Source organism: Tenrec ecaudatus, assembly GCF_050624435.1.
Source record: "Tenrec ecaudatus isolate mTenEca1 chromosome 1 unlocalized genomic scaffold, mTenEca1.hap1 SUPER_1_unloc_13, whole genome shotgun sequence".
Taxonomy (NCBI): Eukaryota; Metazoa; Chordata; class Mammalia; order Afrosoricida; family Tenrecidae; genus Tenrec; species Tenrec ecaudatus.
Genome location: NW_027457553.1, coordinates 1,064,065 through 1,084,161, shown reverse-complemented (window position 1 = coordinate 1,084,161; position 20,097 = coordinate 1,064,065). Strand labels below are relative to the sequence as shown.

At 46.2% G+C, this 20,097-nt stretch overlaps 2 pseudogenes; one reads left to right on the top strand and one right to left on the bottom strand.

Annotated features, from left to right (window-relative positions):
* Positions 1-16,050, bottom strand: part of LOC142435733 (cytosolic phospholipase A2 beta-like) — a 33,097-nt pseudogene extending 17,047 nt beyond the window's left edge.
* Positions 16,049-20,097, top strand: part of LOC142435732 (large ribosomal subunit protein uL3 pseudogene) — a 136,400-nt pseudogene continuing 132,351 nt past the window's right edge.

Genomic DNA, 20,097 nt, shown 5'->3' with positions numbered 1-20,097 from the left:
AGGAACCCCGGTAGCTGCTAACAGCAAGGTCAGTGGTTCAAACCCATCGGCCACTCCTCAGGAGAAAATAGACGCTGTCTGCTCTCTTAAAGAATTTCAGCCTCACTAACCCACCCAAGGGGAGCGGGTATTATTTTTATCTCCACAGGGAAAGAGGGACCAGACTTCAACCCAATGCTCCAAGATGTGAATGCAGCATGCCAGCATGCAGTAGGGAACCAGTGGAGAGGTTTGGGGGGCCGGTCCCAATCCCAACTACTAAATGGACACCTGCCCCTCCCCCCAGAAGAATTTATTTCAAAGGGCGGCATTGAATCTGAAGCTCCGGGAGAGGGACATATCTGATCGGAGCACACGGGAGCAGAGGAAGGGGAACGAGGAGAGTGGAGCACATCCTGGACCACCAGGCCATGGGGACGATATTTCCAATTAGAACAGCCAGTTCACAGAGAGGACCACATGGCCAGCCAAACTAGGAGACATGGCGCCCCTCATTGACTCATAGCCCTACAGGGGACAACAATGGAGACACAGTGTGGGAATTGCACCCAATATGATCCTGCCACACTGAGGCAAAACACTAAAGGGGTGCAACAGCAAGGGATTGGAGTGGCGAGGTCCCCAGGGAATGCTGAAGGTGGACTTTGGAGCCAGCATAGTGCCCCAACAGACTGGACTGGAAAACACTCCTAAAGGCCAACAAACAATCCTTGAACTAACTACAAGCTTTTTTTTCTTATTGTGTTTTGTTTTGGTTTTTGTCATTGGTTTGTTGTTGTTTTGCTGTATATTGTTTCTTGGTTTTGCTCTGTCTTGTTTTTGTGCATGTTATTACCTCCTCAGGTCTGTCTAAATAAGATAGGCTGGATGAACAATCTGGAGGAGAAAACAATGGAACCAACAGTTCCGGGGGGACATGGGAGAGGGGGAAGTTGGGGGAAAGGTAGTGGTGTTAACAAACCCAGGGTCAAAGGAACAAGTGACCCAAATCGGTGGTGAGGAGGGTGTGGGAGGCTTGGTAGGGCATGATCAAGGGTAATGTAACCAAGAGGAATTGCTGAAACCCTGGTGGGGACTGAGCATGATAGTGGGAAAGGAGGAAAGTCAAAAAAGGAAATAGAGGAAAGAGCTGGGCGGCAAAGGGCATTTATAGAGGTCTAGATAAAGGCATGTACATAGGCAAATATGTTTATATATGAGGATGGGGAAATAGATCTGTTAGGTAGCTTAGCCTAGGTAATTGGGAAGTCCATTTACGCATGCCCAGGAGAACCAGCAAAGGACAAAGCTGGATTTTCCCGCCAGTGGGTGGAGATGGGCGTTACACCTGGAGCAGCCCACCTGGGCCCGGTTACTACAAATCAGCCAATGGGATCGACCTGGGGTCGTTCACCACGCCTCCCCCAGGAACCCTTAAGAAGGCAGGAACCGAGAGGGAGAGGGTCTGGTCATCTCCGTGGGAGGGGAGAGATCCTTGCGTGTCCCGGAGCAGTCTCTGCCAGGCCGCATGGTCAAAGGAATCCTATGGGTGCCGCGTAAAACCTGATGCTTCTTTGAACTTTCATTAAATTCACTTGGATCACGAGGCCGGCTTCAGCATAAAATCTTTCTCGCGCGGAGCCAAGGACCAAGGCTGAAATCTAGTCCCGGAGAGAGAGACCTTACAGATCTATGTGCATATATTTATAGGTTTAGTATTAAGGTAGCAGAAGGACTTTGGGCCTCCACTCAAGTACTACCTCAATGCAAGAATACTTTCTTCTTTTAAATTGATACTCTATGAGGCTCACCTTCCTGATACAACTGCTGAAGACAAAGCGGGTGAATAGGCAAATGTGGTGAAGAAAGCTGATGGTGCCCGCCTATCAAAAGATAATAGCATCTGAGATCTTAAAGGCTTGAAGGTAAACAAGCGGCCATCTAGCTCAGAAGCAACAAAGCCCACATGGAAGAAGCACACCAGCCTGTGTGATCAAGAGGTGTCGAAGCCATCACTTATCAGGCATCAAAGAACAAAAATTCATATCATTGTGTGCTCACCTCCCTGATTTGATCGCTGAAGACAAATGGGTGCATAAGCAAATGTGGTGAAGAAAGCTGATGGTGCCCGGCTATAGAGTCGGGGTCTTAAAGGTTTGAAGGTAAACAAGCAGCCATCTAGCTCAGAAGCAAAAAAAGCCCACACGGACAAAGCACACCAGCCTGTGCGATCACGAGCTGTTGAAGGGATCAGGTATCAGGCATCATCAGAACAAAAAATTATATCATAGTGAATGAGGGGTGGAGTGCAGAGTGGAGACCCAAAGTCCATTTGTGGGCCACTGGACAACACCCCCTTACAGAAGGGTCTCGGGGAGGAGACAAGCCAGTCATGGTGCGATGTAGCAATGATGAAAAATACAACTTTCCTTAAGTTCCTAAATGCTTCCTCCTCCCCCACTATCATGATCCCAATTCTACCTTGCAAGTCTGCCTAGACCAGAGGATGTACACTGGTACAGATGGGAACTGGAAACACAGGGAATCAAGGGCAGATGATCCCTTCAGGACCAGTGGTGTCAGTGGTGATGCTGGGAGGGTAGAGGGATGATGGGTTGGAAATGGAGAACCGATTACAAGGATCTACATGTGACCTCCTCTCTGGGGGACAGACAACAGAGGGGTGGGTGAAGGGAGATATCAGACAGGGAAAGATATGGCAAAATAATAATTTATAAATTATCAAGGGTTCATGAGGGAGGGGGGAACAGGGAGGGAGGGAAAAAATGAGGACCTGATGCTAGGGGCTTAGGTGGAGAGCAAATGTTTTGAGAACGATGAGGGCAATGAATGTACGGATGTGCTTTACATAATTGATGTGTATATGGATTGTGATGGGAGTTGTATGAGTCCCTAATAAAAAGATTCTTTAAAAATATGTTGTGCTTCCATACACCAGCAGCAAACAAACGGAAAAGGAAAGAAAGAGAACAATTCCATTTCTAATACCATCTAAACAACTAAAGGACTGAGGAATAATTTTTTTAATAAATCGTTTTATTAGGGCTCATACAACTCTTATCAGAATCCATACATACATCAATTGAGTAAAGCACCCTTATACATTCGTTGTCCTCATCATTCTCAAAATTCGTCTTCCACTTGGGTTCCTGGAATCAGCTTTTTCCTTTTTTTCCCCTCCCCTCCCTCTCCGCTCCCCCTCCCCCATGAACCCTTAATAGTTTATAAATTATTATTTTATCTTATCTTACACTGCCCCGCGTCTCCCCTCACCCACCATCGCATTGCCCATTTCCCAGAAAGGAGGTTACATGTAGATGGGACTGGGGAATAATTTAATGAGGGAGACAAATACTAAAAATACTTCTGAGGGAATTTAAAGAAGACATAAATAAATTAGAAGGCTTAATATTGTTAAGATGACAATATGACCAAAGTGATCTGCAATCCCTATAAAAATTCCAACAGCTTTTATGTTCCTTTTAGGGGAACGGAAAGTCAATTCTCAAATTCACATGATTGCAAAGGGCCTCAAATAGTAAAAATGATCTTGAAAAAAAGAACAAAATAGGAGGTTTCAAAATAAAATAAATTTTTAAAAATAGGAAGTTTCATCCTTTCCAATTTAAAAATGTACTGTAACGTTGTTAGGCAGACTAGCACAGGGATGGGATGTCCCTTAAGCCATGCCCAGAGAGCCAGGCAAGGGAACAAAGAGCGGCACACTGCACATGCTCAGAGGCTCAGGTTTCCCGCCAGTGGGATTGGGTGGGTGCTAAACCTGGATCGGCCCACCTGAGCCAGGTGAATTCAATTCAGCCAATGGGGTCCATCTGGGGTCGTCCACCACGCCTCCCCCTGGAATCCACGAAAAGGGAGGGGTGGGGGAGGAGGAGGGGGAGAAGGGAGAGAGAGAGAGAGAGAGAGAGAGAGAGAGAGAGAGAGAGAGAGAGAGAGAGAGAGATCTAACAGAGAGTGGCAGGGAAGGAGAGATCTTTGCGTGACGCTGAGCAGCTTCAGCCAGGCTGCATGGTCGGGAGGAGTCCTATGGGTGCTGTGTAAAACCTGAAACTTCTTCTACCTCTCATCAAACTCACTTGGATCATGAACCAGGCTCCGGCATGAATTCTTTCTAACGAGGTACAACTCGATCCCCCGAGAGATCTAACAAAGCCACAATCATCAAAATAGTGTGTTACTCCTAAGAGGGCAGGCCAAGGAGTAGAAATGTGAATCAAGAAATACACCCGTACACCTATGGTAACTTGTGATTTGACCATTATGTGAATGGGGGAAGACTCACTTATTCAATACACAGTGCTATGACCACTGAGTCGCCACATGCAAAGGAATGAAGGCAAATGGACCGATACCTTACATCATGTATGTGGAATTATAAAGAGACTTCTCCCCAGATTTGTCTCCCCAAAGACATGTCAAACACTAGAGCCTATTTGCCAGCATATGGTGGGAGGCCAGATGCTTGGAGACATCCTCCCTGAAGGCAGTCATTGGCCAGACAACTGCCTGCTCCCAGGGCAGGTAGAGGTCCCCCCCTCCCTGCTGTTAAGGACAATGGGCTAGTTCTCCCTAAATGCTTGTGACCATTAGCTTGGTTCCCATAGTTTACACCCTACTGATAATGGTTTCTATGGAGACCCAGAAAACAGGTCAAACCAGCTCAGTGACATTCAAAGTTAGGCTGCCATCCTGAATCTAGGATCCGCCCTTGTCACATGTGTGCCCCCAATCCCTCCTCTTCCTATTGTGTATATCCCTAGATTGTCCCCCTCTCATTGCTGTATACCCTATAGTGCAACCCCTTCCTGTGATGTATGTCTTTACCTGTAATTACTGGTCTTGCACATCCCCCAAAGATATATAGGCCTGGGTTAGCAATAAAGAGCTGTCTTGGGTTCCCTTCTTAGCCTCTCCTCAGTTCTCCCTTTCCCTCTCCCCTTTTCTGGCTCCCCCGTTCCCTTTCCCCTTGTCCTCCCCCCCTCCCCCTATCTCCACATGGACCACCAAGTGAGGCTGAGGTGAGCATGCTACTATGAAATGTGTCTGACTCCATTATTTCAATCTGTCTTCTATCTCTCATGTTCTCTAGGACTTTACTATAATCTTAATCTATTTTAACTGTACAATTGCGTTTATCGAACCCACCATTAGTTGTGGGAGGCTGGCCCTCCCCCCCACATGTATCAAATGGATCAATGACCTGAAGGTAAAACTAAAATCATATAACCTTAGAAGAAAGCAAAGCTAAAGCTTCAAGATCTTATTCTGGACAATGAATTTTTAGCTATGACATAAAAGGCATCTAAATCAGAATAGAACAAACATAATCTCCATTTGCATATGACATGAGCTTGTGTACACAGAAAATTCTGAAGAATTCATAACAGCTACTCCAAAAAATTGGATGTGAGGGGAAATATATATATATATATATATATATATATATATATATATATATATATATATATATATACACACACACACACATATATATATATACATATATACATACACACGTAATAAGGAAGCAGGTGGACTTTGGGTCTCTACTTGAATCTTGCTACAGTACAAGAACTGTTGGTTCTAATAATTTGGCACTGTATGATATTCACCTTTCCGACATGATTGCTGAAGACGATGAGGGTACATAAGCTAATGGGGTGAAGAAAGCTGACGGTACCCACCTATCAAAAGGCAGAGCGTCTGGGGTCTTAAAGGCCTGTAGTTAAACAAGCAGCCATCTAGCAGGAAAGCAATAAAGTCCATATGGGAAAAGCACACCAACCTGTGTGATCATAAGGTGTCAACAGCAAGAGGTATCAGAAGTTCAAAAACATGCAACCATATTGATGTCAAGGGGGAATGGATGTAGAAGACCCCAAAATGCACCAAGAATTGGACAGGCTCTCTCAGAAGGGCCACATGGAATGGAAGAGAAATCCAGAGAGCAGTGTGGCAATGATGAACCACATAACTATCCTCTAGTTAAGATTTTATCCCCTTGCTACTAAGGTTTTTATTTGTTTTACCTCATTAATTGTTATATTTGCATATGTCCATTTGCATATTTAAGATTGTTCAGACATGGAAGTCAAGATAGATAACTCTTCAGAAACAGCTAATAGGAGTAACAAGTCCCTGAGGGTATGGGAAGGGGTGGGGAGGGAATGGGGAGCTGACAGCATTGATGATGGGGTTGAACCACAGAACTGTACATGAATGGATATACTGGATTGTGTAAGATGTCAATAAAACTATGGTTAAAAAAAATCCAAACTCACTATCATCCAAATGACAACTCAGAGCAATCCTATGGGACAAGGTAGAATTGCCCTGGGAAGTTTCGGAGACTGTAATTCTTTACAAGAGTAGAAAGCCCCATCTTTCTCCTGAGTGGTAGCTGATGGTTTTGAACTGCTAACCTTGCACTTTGCAGCCCACTCTTAACCATTACGCCACCAGGGATCCTTCAAAAACGCTGCCAGAGCTAATGAAATAATTGGGCAAAATTCTAAAATCACATAATTTTCAAAATACATAAGCTACTAGCCCAAATTTAAAAAAAAATACAAACCCAGAAACAACAAGTGCTGGAGAGGACATGGAGAGATTCGACCTCGAGTGCACTGTTGGTGGACTTGTCAATACATACAGCTACTGGGGAAAATGATATAGAGATACTTAAAGCAACTGGGAATTGAAATCCCAGGTGATCCAGCGATACCACTTTTAGGCATATACCCTAAAGAAATACAGACACAACACGAGTGGATGAATGCTCCCCCATGTTCATTGCAGCACAGTTCACAATAGCAAGAAACTGGAAGCAGCCCAAATGCCCAACAGTGGAAGAATAGAGACGTTATGGTACAGACACACAATGGAATATTACACCCCCCTGAAAAACGGTGGTGAAAGCACGAAACACCACATGACATGGAAGGACCTGGAAACCATTGTGCTGAGTGAAGTAAGCCAATCACAAAAGGACAAACATTGTATGAGTCCACTAATATAAGGAGAAACCCAATTAAACAAATCTTAGAAGCCAATTCCTGAGCAAAAGGGGAGAAACCTACCTACCGGCCACGAACCACACATCACCTCCCTTTCATGCACTTCCCAAGAGCCACCTGGAGCTAGGAGACCTCACATGGTCTGGGGTCGACCCCCTGAAGAGGGGGGATGGGAGATGGCCATCCACAGGAGGCTGTACAGCATCGAGACAAGGCTGGGGCAAACCAATGGGCCCCACAGGAGGGGAGGAGACTCCTGTCCGAAAAGCAAACGAAGACCAGGGGAGGGAGCATCTACATTTTGGAAGAGACCCTGATAGCTCTGTTGGTGAGTGTGGTGGGTGACTGGGGAGAAGTCAACTCACATTGGGAAGGGATGCTAAACAAAGATTGAAGAGAAGTTAGGGGGACAATGGACCTGATTTCCTGTTCCTGGGTAGACTCTACAAATACATTTCTACCCAACCCTCGGTGAACCACACCATGGACTAAACACCATGATGACCTTGGATGCCGACCGTGCAGGCAGCACGGCAGAACACAGAGGCTGCACCAGAGGGGCTTAACATAGAGGTCCTGCTGAATGAACTGAGCTCTGCCTCCAAGTTGCCTGCACCCTTGGACTAGGGATGAGGGTACTCTGGTGGGAGAGGAAGTGGAGAGGGGCTGCTCCTGGGCTGGGGAAGCAGCAGTCAGATGTCCAATGGAAAAGGACACCACATATTTAGTACCTCGATGCCTCCCTAACAGTGGCACGACAGGTTTGGATCTATTGTGTTGGGACCTGCACTTGGAAGAACTGATCAAGGAAGGCTGCCCCTAACACCAAGACGGGGGTTGAACTGCCAGGCAAGAACTCATGGCAGCTCAGAGTGGATCTGTTCTCCCACAGACTCCTCAAACCGACAGTGGGGGTCATTGGGAAAATTAATTAGTTGCCAGTTCAATCGCCTTACACCCCAGGGGCATGATTGACAATGTACTTTTTGTTTACTGGGGTTTTTGTTTTCCTGCCTTTACCTTGAGTGTTTTTTGTATCTTGTTTGGGGGATTTTTTTTTGAGTGTTCTGTTTTGTTTCCCCCTTTGTTTGTTTGCTAGTGGATTTGCTGCTGTTGTTGGTGTTTTGATTTTGTCATAAGACAACTTCCAAAATAAACCAGAGTCATGTATAACCAACCCATGAGGGAGCACATGGATTCTGGGCTCCCATTGAACTCTTAGCCCCAATCCAAGAACAGTTAGTTCTGATCACATGGCCTGGCAGGATACATGCCTTCAGGAAATGATCACTGAAGATAAGGGTGCTACAGCAAAGTGTGGTGAAGAAAGCAGATGGTGCCCAGCTATCGATCGCAATAGTGTCTGGGGTCTTAAAGGCTTACATTCAAGCAAGCAGCCATCTAAGTGAGGAGTCAACTAGATCCACATGGAAGAAGCACACCAGCTGTGTGATCCAGAGATGACGAAGGGAAAATTATCAGAGCTAAAACTGTGAACACTCAATTTGTGGCAGGCTATGGAGGGCAGCGGGAACTCCAAACCCATCTGCAGAGTGTCTAGTCAGATTAAGCCCCTGGCAGATCCCCTCTAGCCACTGGCAAAGGTCTGGAACAGCCTTACTATCAAACATAGAACACTATAATGCTGATTGTGCTGGGTCAAACTTGATAGCTGGCTAGTTGACCTCCATCTAGAGAGTCTAGACCCAACCTGAATTTTGTTCTAGGTGCAAGGATCTCTTGCTTGTTGCATGACAAAAGTTTCTTCCGTGACCTTTAACATATTGGTGATGGTCTTTTCTTTCTTACCCATTGTTTGTATTTTTATCTTTACATTACTATTGTTTTATCCTTACTAAATAAAAAAATACAAAATGATTTTTAAAATACATGTTAGATTTCATCAAAATGAAAGAAAAAAAGTTCATTAAGAAAGTAAAGAAATGGGTGTCAACTAAATCCACATGGAAAACACACCAGCCTGTGTGATCCAAGGACTGTCAATAATAGAATTCACATCTAAAGAGGGACTGGCATTAGAGCTTAAATTGTGAACACCTGGTTTGCAGAAGGCTATGGATGACGGTGAAAGCTCAAATTCCTTCTGCAGGGTCCACACATAGATTAAGCTTCCGAAAACATCCTTCTATCACCGTTAAGGGATATGATTAGCCCTATTATCAGCCAGAGAGCATTATAAAGTCAGTTATGGCCAACGTACATAGGCTAAAATGTAAACTCTGATCATTTGATCCCCTGTCCACCATTTCAAAGCTATTTGTTTGTTTGCTATTTTTAAGTGAAGAGGAAATACATGTGGATGAAGCCCCTGAATAATCCCCTCTGAGCCTGCAACAGGGATGTGAGCAGCCTGCTGGCACGCAGGGTGCACTGGAAGGTGGACTGCTGCAGATGCAGTCAGGCTAAAATCTAGCACCCTATCATTTGATCTCCCTTATGATCCATGTAAATTCACTCTAGTTTTTAATATCTTCTGCTTTCTTTTCAATTGAGCTTCTTATCTTTTCTTTTCAAACCATTTTATTAAGAGCTAATCCAGACAACCATTCCGTAGTTCAGTCACATCAAGCAGTATTGTAAAATTGCTACCAAAATTAGTTTCAAAACATTTTCTTCCTTCTTGAACTCCTTGATATGAGCTCATCAATCCTGTCTTTTCATATACTGAAAAACAGTTAAAAACACAGAGCCAAGATTGCTACCCACAGTAACAAACTACAACAGAGATAAATCCCAATATGGGGGGAAAAAAACACCAGAAAATATTAAAAACCATCAAGCACAAAATATATCACAGAGGGGATCGAGTGACAAGGTTTGAACTGTTCAAATTGAATTTATCATTTTAATCTACTATAGTCGTTCCTCCAACACTCTCTGTCAGGTAACCAGGTCATCCCCCTGTCTCCATGGTGGTCAAGAGGGCAAGCACTGGAGGCTTAGTCCCTATTGTAGATCCTGCAAATGTGTCTGGGGCTTCCACTGCCATCCACAGCCTCCTGCAAGTCAGGGTCTCACCATTTCAATTCGGATACTACTCTCTTCTTCTTTGGATTTGGATTCGATAATTTACATTGCAAGGATCACATATATTGGTGTGCTTCCTCCGGGTGGGCTTAGTAGATATCTCACTTAGATGGCTGTTTGCATGGAAGACCCCAGACACTGTTCTATCTGATAGCCGGGTACCATCAAATTTCTGCACCACAGAAATTTTGCTATAGCACTCCTGTCTTCTGTGTTTCCTTCATGAGGGTGAGTACTGAGCGGGGCCATGATGCAAGAACTAATTGCTCTTAGGTTGAAGCTACGATTAAGTGGGAACCCAAAATCCATTCATGATCTATGGTTTGCAATTGGCTCTGGCTCACCTTAGAGACATCCCTGTTAATTTACAATTGAGGTTTTTATATGTTTTATAACTTTGTTATTGTTGTTAGCTTTTTTGATTTTTAATGTTTCTCTATATAAGAAATGTAGGATAGGTAAATCTAGAGATGGTAACTGGATTAATGGTTCCTGGGGGTATGGCAGGGGAGGGTGGTGGGAAATGGAGAGCTAATAAGGATGGGTACTAGACTAAAGAAAATGCCCTAAACCTGTGGTGATAATTGCACAACTCTGATTGAACTTACTGCATTGTTTATGTGAGTAGATGCCAATAAAACTGTTAGGAAAAAAGTAAAGATTTCATCAACCTATAGAGCAGAAAGAAACCTAAACAACCTGTAGAACAGGAAGAAAACATTTGAAAATCTTGTATCCAATGATAAGGGTTTGATATCCAGAATAGATAAAGAATCCCTACAAATTCACAACAAAGACAATCCACCCACAGTCAAAATCGGCCAAAGACTCAAGCTTGTGATTTCTACCAAGAGGCTATCTACACATGGCCAAGCAGCACGTGGAGAGCTGACCGACAGCATGAACCATGTATTCTTTATGTGTGCCATGGAGTCGACGCAAACTGACGGCAACTCTAAGGAGCCCTGTTGATGTAGGGGGTCACACGTTGGGCTGCTAACCTCAAGGTCAGCAGTTTGAAACCACCAGCCACTTGTTGGGAGAAAGGTGAGGCTTTGTATTCGAGTACAGATTCCAGGAGCAGTTCTGTTCCATCCGACAGGGTCTCCATGAGTCAGAAATGACTCCATGGCTGTGTTTGATTCTTTCTTTCTTTTTTCAGGAGCCCTGGTGGCTGTGGAATAGGCATTGGACTGCCCGCAAGTCAACAATTCAAACCCACCTCCTGTTCCAGGCGAGGATGAGGCTTCCAGGAAAGACTGACAGTCCTGACACCAAGGGCTCAAGTAGAAGGAAAATGTTTTGAGAATGATGATGGCAACGCATGTGCAAATGTGCTCGGCACAGTGGATGGATGGATTGTGATGAGAGGTGTACGAGCCCCCCAATAAAATGATTTTAAAAATAAAAATAATAAATTTTAAAAAGAAGAAAATCTTATAGGACCGAAATAAAAATAAATAAAGACCAGCAATCTTGGAGACCCCGCACTGGGTCGCCGGAGTGGGAGCTGCGGTGACAGCAGTGGGCTTGGGTGGGTATGGAACGAAGCAGAACTGCCCCGTCGGGTCTCCTCGGCTGCCCTCTTTGGGGCAAGACAGCCTGGCAGCTAATGGGGAGGGAAGGTCAGCGGTTTGAAACAACCAGCTCTGAAACCGGACAAAGATGACATGGTGGCGCTCATGTAGATTTCATCTTGGAAACCCTGTGGGCTTCAGGGGCTCTAAGCCCTCATGGGAGCAGAGAGCTTCAAGCTTCTCCCTTGGATAGGCTGGTGGTTTTGAACCACTGAACAACTCATAACTCACTATGCCACCATGGCTCTGGTCGCTAAGTCATTCATAAACACAAACATAGCAACCCTATCGCCCTATCAGACATTGTCAAATGGCCCAAGGGGTTCTGAGACTGTAATTCTTTACTGGACTGGAAAAACTCCGTTTTCTCTGGAGGAGTGGCTGGTGGGTTAGAACCATAACTTGCAGGTCACAGCCCAATGGCCTAACCCACTTCGACATGAGGGCTCCTTTATCAGTCATTGAGCACAGTGACATCAAGTACATTCTGGCTCTGTGGGCTTCCATGACTGCAACCCTTTACAGGAGAGGAAAGCCTCATTTTTCTCCCACAGAGCTGCTGGTGATTTCAAACTGCTGACCCTGGAATTAGCAGCCCAATTCATAACCTCTTCAGTCACCAAGGCTCCTTCATTAGTCACTGCTGGGCTAGCCAGTCAGTCCCAACCCATAGCAACCCCGTGTGCCACAGAAAAAAACATTGCCCAGTCCGGTACCAGCCTCACAATTGTTCTCATGTCTGAACCCATGGTGGCAGCCACGGTGTCAACCCATCTGGTCGCAGGCCTTCTCTTTCTCTGCCCCTCTACTTTCCCAAGCAGGGTGCCCTTCCCCAAGGACTAGTCTCTCCTGACGACATGGTCAAAGCTTCTCCATCCCTGAATCTAAGGAGCATTCGGGCTATACTTCCTTCAAGACATACTTATTTGCTCATTTTGGCAGTCCATGGCACTTTCAATATGCTTGGCCAGCACCAAGTTCAAATGCAGATGCTTCTGGGGTCTTCCTCCTTTTCAGGGTCCTGCTTTCACATGGATAGGAGGCGACTGAAACATCTTGACTTGGGTCAGGAACACTTTAGTCCTCAAAATCGCATGGGAGCCTTTCAATTATTTAACGAGATGCAGCACAGATTGACATTAGGGAAATTCAAATTAAAACCACAATGAGATATTGCATCACACCCACTAGGATAGATCTGGTCAGGAAAAAATGTCAACTATGTTTTGAGAATGATGATGGCAACAAAGGTACATATGTTATTGACACAATGGATGTATGTATGGATTGTGATAAGAATTGTACGAGCCCCCAATAAAATGATTTTTAAAAAAAGAAAGAAAGAAAAAATGTCAACTAACAAGTGTTGGTAAGGATATGGAGAAATTGAAACCCTTTTGTACTGCCGGTGGGAATGTAAAATGGGACGGCCTCTGTGTTCCTCAAAAGTTACATGGACCCAGCGAGTCCATTCCTAGGTATACAGCATAGCCTAGACACTTGAAAGTAAGGACTCAAAGAGACACGTGTTGCCAATATTCCTGTTTTAGTAGTAAGAAGCGCCAAAAGTACAGAGAGGAACCGGAAACACAGGGAATCCAAGAGAGATGATCCCTTCAGGACCAGTGGTGACAGTGGCGATACGGGGAGGGTAGAGGGAAGGTGGGGTAGAAAGAAGGTGGGGTAGAAAGGGGGAACTGATTATAAGGATCTACATATAACCCCCCACCCCAGGGGATGGACAACAGAAAAGTGGGTGAGGGGAGATGTTGGACAGTGGAAGATATGACAAAACAATAGTAATTTATAAATTATCAAGGGTTCATGAGGGAGGGATGAGCGGGATGGAGGGAGGAAATAAGGAGCTGATATCAAGGGCTTAAGTAGAAAGCAATGTTTTGAGACTGATGATGGCAACAAATGTACAAATGTGCTTGACACAATGGATGGATGTATGGATTGTGATAAGAATTGTATGAGCCCCCAATAAAATGATTTTAAAAAAAGGAGAGCCAAAATGCAAAAACAACTCAAATGTCCATTAAATGAATAAATGTCTTGTTTATTCACTCATCTGCACATTCAGCCATAGAGAGAAGGGACATCCTGCTACATGCTATCACATGGATGAACTCTGAAAACATGTTAACTGACAAAGATGCTAGATGTTATTATATGACCTATCAAGACTAGGTAAATTCACATAAACCGAAGTTCATTAATTGCTCTGTGTGAGAAAGAAGAGGCTGTCTGCTCCCGTCATGAGTGCAAGTCTCGGAAACACAAAGGGGTGCTTGTCCTCCGTGTTCTGAAGAGAATAACAGCAGTGAATTAGTTTGGGGTTGTTTTCTTTTTAAGTAAGGGAGGGAATCCGTTGAGGGGGGTACCAATTTTCTATTTTGAAATAACTTAAAACTTTAAATGAATAGTGGTGATAGCATAACCTGATGAATGTTGCTGTCACCAAACTGTATTCTTAAAAATGGCATTTTGGGTTATATATCTTTCACCATAATAAAATTTGTCAATATATTTTGGAAGACAGCTACTTGGTCAACTGACTGCAAGAGATCCCTACTGGTACTCATTCCAAAGAAAGGTGACCTAACAGAATGCTCAAGTTATAGAACAGTATCATTAATATCATAAGAAAGTAAAATTTTGCTGAATATTATTTAAAGACTGTTGCAGCAGTACATTGTGACAGGAAGCTGTCAGAGGGTTAGGCCTTACTCAGAAGAGGACCTGGAACAAGGACGAGGAACAGTGCAGATTCTCTGAAAGCAGACGAGTCCGTTTCCTGGTGTTTTATTGACTATGCCAAATGCATTTGACTGTGTGGATCATATAAAAGTATGGATAGTCTGAAAATAATTAACAATCTATAATCTATCAAGGGGCCACAGGGTTGGGGGTTGGTGAGGAGGGAGGGAAAAGAGGAGCTGATCCCAAGGGCTCAATGGAAAGTAAATGTCTAGAAAAGAACGATGGGATATATGTACAAATATGTCAGATACAATTGATGTATCATTTGGAACAAGAGTTGTAAGAGCTCCCAATAAAATGGTCCAAAAAAAACCTACGGGTATCCTTGAGAAGGGTAATTTCAGAACACTTCCCTGAGCTCATGCAGAACTTAACTTGGACTTGGGTCAAGAGGCAGAACAAAAGGAATACTGCATGGTTTAAACTCCGAAAAGGTGTGTGTCAGCGTTGTATCCTCTCACCATAATTACACATTCTGTATGTCAAGCAAGTAATTAGAAATGCTGGATTACAAGAAGAAAGCTGCATCGGGATTGGAAGAAGGCTTGTCAACAACCTGTGATATGCAGGTCACACAACCTTGCTTGCTGAAAGTGAGGAAGACCTGAAGCCCTTGCTGATGAAGACCGAGGATTGTAGTCCTCAGGGTGGATTACTACTCAATGTAAAGATCAAAATCCTCACAAACTGACCAATAGGTAACGTCATGATCAATGAAGAAAGGGTTGAAGAGGTCAAGGGTTCGCCTTGCTCAAACCCACAATCAATGCCCATGGAAGCAGCAGCATTTCTGAATCAAATGATGCATTGCATTGGTATATCTGCTACACAAGACCCCTCAAATGTTGAAAAGCAAGAATGTGACTTTGAGGACAGACGTGCACCTGACCCAAGCCGTGTTATTTTCAATCCCCTCCTGAGCAGGTGAAAGTTGGACACAGAACAGGGAGGCCTGTTCTAAGCAGCCTGGGTGCATCTGAATGATGGTCCGGGATGGGCAGTGTTTCATGCTGTTGTACATGGAGGGTCATTAAGAGTAAGAACCGACTCAGAGGCACCGGACATGCTTTCAGGTCAGGAAAGGCCAGGAAAGGCAAGAACGACAACAGGACAGAACCGGGCTCAAAACAGGCCCCAAGTCCCTCACAGCTCTGCTGTGCAGTGTGGTGGAAATTTCCTCCAAAACGGATAGTGGTGAAGGTCGCCGAGTGTAATGGATGTAATTAGCGTCACTGAGCACATACTGTTGAAGTAGAAAACGGTTTTGTGGTATTTTCACTACACACACGTCCACACCCCCGGAAACCACTGTGAACATGTGGGGCAGGAGGGAGAGCGCACCCGAAAAGCGATGGGTGGGGCCACAAGCAGCCCGCGCAAGTGGCGAAGGGACCAGGGGAACCAGTGACTAGGCGGGCGTGGCCTGGGAGCTGAGGTCGCGGTAGGGGCGCACCCGGTTCTGGCGCCCGGTCCCCACTAAGCCTAAGGCCACGCCCGCGGCCCGGAGCAGCTCCGCGGGCGAGGCGAGGACGTTGAGCGCTCCGAAGAGTCCACTCACCCCTTGCCGCGGCCGGGAATTCCTGTAACTGCCTGCGCAGGGCTTCCAAAGCCGCCTCCGCCATGACCCTGCCGCCAAGAGTCCGGAAAGGCCCTCCCGAGGCCCCGCCACGCCCCCACAGGGCCACGCCCCCAGATCACCGAGCTCCCGCCCACAGCGACATCCCGCCCCAAGGCCCCGCCCCCGCGCCGCCCTGGGAGCAAGACCTCCTTCTGCTTCACAGGCCGGCATCCCAAAGTAATAAATGATTGTGTTTATTGACAATTCCATACATCAATACAAACGGACACGTTAAAAACAGCCCAGAGCCCATACGAGCCCGAGGAGGAGGAAAGCGCCATGGCCAGGACGAAGGAGAAGTTATAAGTAAGGGCCCTCAATCCTGGGCGGGGCAAATCTGGAAGGGGTGGCGCTTGCCAGGGGCCTCAGACGTTCAGAGGGGGATGGGCGCCAGCCTGACCCTAGCCAAGGGGGAGGGGAAAGGAACCCACCTTCTAAAACAAGTCCTTTGTATGAGCATAGTCCCCTCCTTGCACAGGGAAGGGTGGCTGAGGATGGGGAAAGGCATGCCCAGAGGGCGAGGCTAGAGCCGTACTTTGGGTAGGATGTGGCTGCTGTGAGCTGAGGGATGACCAACCCTCACAGGGCTGCTGGCAGGGGCAGCCCTGCAGGGACCACTTTGGCCTTTATGAGGGCCGGAGGTCGCGGCCACATTGCAGTTTGCCCATGCAGATGACTGGGGTGGTAGAAAGTGGGGTGACATAGGCTTTTATCTGTCAGGTGCAGAGCAGCTGATGTGACAGGGCCAGGCATCCTTCAGTGCCCGGTTCCCTTCCGCCTATGCAGTCAGCAGGGTCTGGAGGGCTATCCAAGCTGGTGGTGAGTGGCCTCTGCAGCCTGAAGCTGTGCTAAAGCTGCCCTGACCTTTCGGGGGCAGAGGGAAGCCACAGGGGCCAGAGACACACAATCTTCACCCAACTCTGACAACCAATGCTCATTACTTGGTCTCTCTCTGCTGCCTACCGTACTTCACGTCTGTCCCCTCTTGATTCTAATCACTGCCCCACCCGTTCAATACTAATCTAGCCTCACACCTCTGCCACTTACCTGGCCCACTTCCCACCTTTCCAGTGTTTCTCTTGGTCCCTAGGCCTTCTTATGCAACCTCCAGCACCTGGGGAGGCTCCTGCCTGCCAGACCAGGTTCCCCCGAAGCATCTCCCACTAGCTAGGGCGGGACACCAAGAATCCAGAATTGGTTTTGGTGTATCCCATCTCTTCTGTGCCAATCATTGAATTGTACACAAGCCAGGTGGTGAAGCTGGGGCAGGTTGTGAGGCAGAATCAAGCACACAGCAGCCATTCAAGTACTCAAGCAAAGAACATGGAGCCACGTGCATGCGTGTGCGTGTGTGTGCACGTGTGCGTCTGCATGTAGGAAGGTTTCATCTCATAGCCAAGGTCCTTAGAAGGTGGGCCGGCGCCCTGTAAACCATAAGGAAATTCCCACACAAGCTTCTGACTGTGCTTCTCTCAGGATACAGAGAGCAGGTAGCCTCTAGACTACAGCAGCCTGGTGGGGACCAGGGTGGGAGAAGAGGGGGAGGCCTGAGGAAAGGGGGTCAGGCTGCTATGTTTGCCCAGCCAAGGGCTTACTGTCCTGCAGCAATGTCCACAGGTGGTTGCACCAGGGCTGGCTGAGGTGTGCGCGGGTGGGGGTGGGGAGGGGGGGCGGTAACAGACAATGCTAGGGGTCTCTTAAGGGGACATGGGAGTAGAATGTGGAGGCTCGGGCCCTGATACCAACCGGGGCCTCCTAAAGGCAAGGAATGCCCCGGAGGGTCAGTGGGCTGTGAAGAATTGGGGCGAACCCCTGGACTGCTCTGCAGCCAGGCGAGTGCAGCTGGTTTGGGAGGGGAAGTGGAGGTAGAAGTGAAGCTCCCCTTTGCGGAAGGGTACTGACGACCCTCCCACATCTCACCTCTACCCCACAGAATACCCTGTGTATGCTCCACCCCAGGGAGCTAGCTGATCCGTGCAGTAATTTCAAATGGCTTCGAAAATGGGAGGGCCAGCCTGCGCATTTCCCCAGGTGGGAAGGCCGCTGCCCTCCCACCCCTCACAGCACCAAGATGACTAAGACCTAGGACCGACCCCTGCCATTTCAGTATCATAGTAACACAGAAATCAGTTTGGTACCATAGCAATAACCAAGCATCCCCCTGACAAATGAGTGTTGGATGCACATGAGTTGCATTGTCTTGGACTCAAACCCAGATCTCCCACATGGAAAAGGAGAATTCTACAACTGAACCACCAATTTACCCTCAGAATATAATAAGTATCCAGTAAATGGTTATTAAGAATGTGGCTGCCAGGAAAATCCAGCAATTTCCTGTCAAGGCATAACACTAATATCTTCCCCCACACACTAGAAGGCAGCAGAGGAATGACTTTCTCCATGCCAGCCCTGGTATCTAGACAAGGGACCCTAACACTGAGCCACTGAGCCCCAGCAGGCTGGGGAGCAATGTAAAATTGGATGGGGGACAATCCTGGTTGAGTTAGTTTCCCTAAGCTTGCAGGGCAGTTTAGCATGTCCACAGCTGTGTTCAGATGAGCCATGTAAATACCACCGAGAGAAATTCTACATGCTTTCACACACCATGCTAGTCGTTGCAGCCATCGTTGAGTACAGTTCATGCTCATCACTATCTAGAAATCACGGTGACGCTGTGGGTGAGCCATTAGGCAGGTAACCTCAAGGTTGGCAGTTCAAAGGCACCAGTTGTTCTCTGAGAGGAAGGTGAGATGATCTGCTCCTGTAAAGATTTAGCCTGAGGAATTTTATATAGGGTCACAGTGAGTCAGGATCAACTCAATGGTGTGGGTTTGGTTTTTTAGACCCACCATCAGATCATATTTAATGTATTTATTAACATGTATATTTGCCACAAATCCAATGTCTTTTATTTTTATCACTGCATTTCAATACAATTTGTGCTTTGTGATTCTGTATTTCATTGGAGGTATTTGGAAATATTATTCTGGGGAGTGGGCAGGTGTTCCATAGCCTTTCCTAAATGCCAAAAGGATCCATGGGGTTGCAATGGTTAAGACCCTCTAATAGAGTTTATCAATGAGCCCTGGAGGCACAATGGTTAAGTGCTCAGCTGCTATCCAAAAGGTTGAAGGTTTGAACCCACCAGTTGCTCTGTTCTTGGAAGAAAAAACAGGCAACCCATTCTTGTAAAGATTACATCATAGAGAAGCCTAGAGCAGTGGTTCTCAAACTTCCTAATGCCACAACCCTTTCATACAGTTCCTCATGTTGTGGTGACCTCCACAACCATAAAAATATTCTCATTGCTGCTTCATAACTGTAATTTTGTTACAGTCACCCTGTGCAAGGGTCCCACAGGTTGAGAACCATTGGTCTAGAGAGCTCTGCACTGATGCATTGAGTCACTATGAGTTGGACTGGACTAGAAGGTTCCTAACAAAAACACCAACAATCCTTTTTTACCATGACCTTGTTAACTCAAAAAGATTAATAAGCAAATTCACAAACGAGGACATCCAGTTGCCCCTCCAAACTGGAGAAGCATGAGTTAAATGGTGACCCTGATCCCACGGTGTCCTCCAGCTGGTGCCATGCTGCCTTTATTCCTTCTGCCTCTAAGTTCTGTGGAGAAGAAGGGGAAAGGGAGGGAAAGAAAAAGAAAGAAATGAGAAGATAATTTTTCCAGCTTCTTCACATCACTGAATTGAACTTTACTTTTAGTAAAAGTATTATGAAATGGAAATGGTGCTTTCACTATTTTGCTTTTAGGTGATATTCAGAGACATGGTGCTGGTAATTATTTGAGCCGGGGAGGTTAGTATGCAGATTTTCTGAATATGGTTGAGCCAGCATGCCCCCTTCCAGGCCTAGCATTTCCCTGGACTATGAGAAGTTATAGACAGTCTACCCTCTTCTTCCTCTGACTTCGCTGCAAACCATGGACACACTGGTTCTGACTTGACCTGGCTCCAGTACAGAAAAAAATATCCTCCTTGCATAATTGTAGTGCTTGCATTGGAAGGCACCTAGAGACAAATCTCTCTTCTGG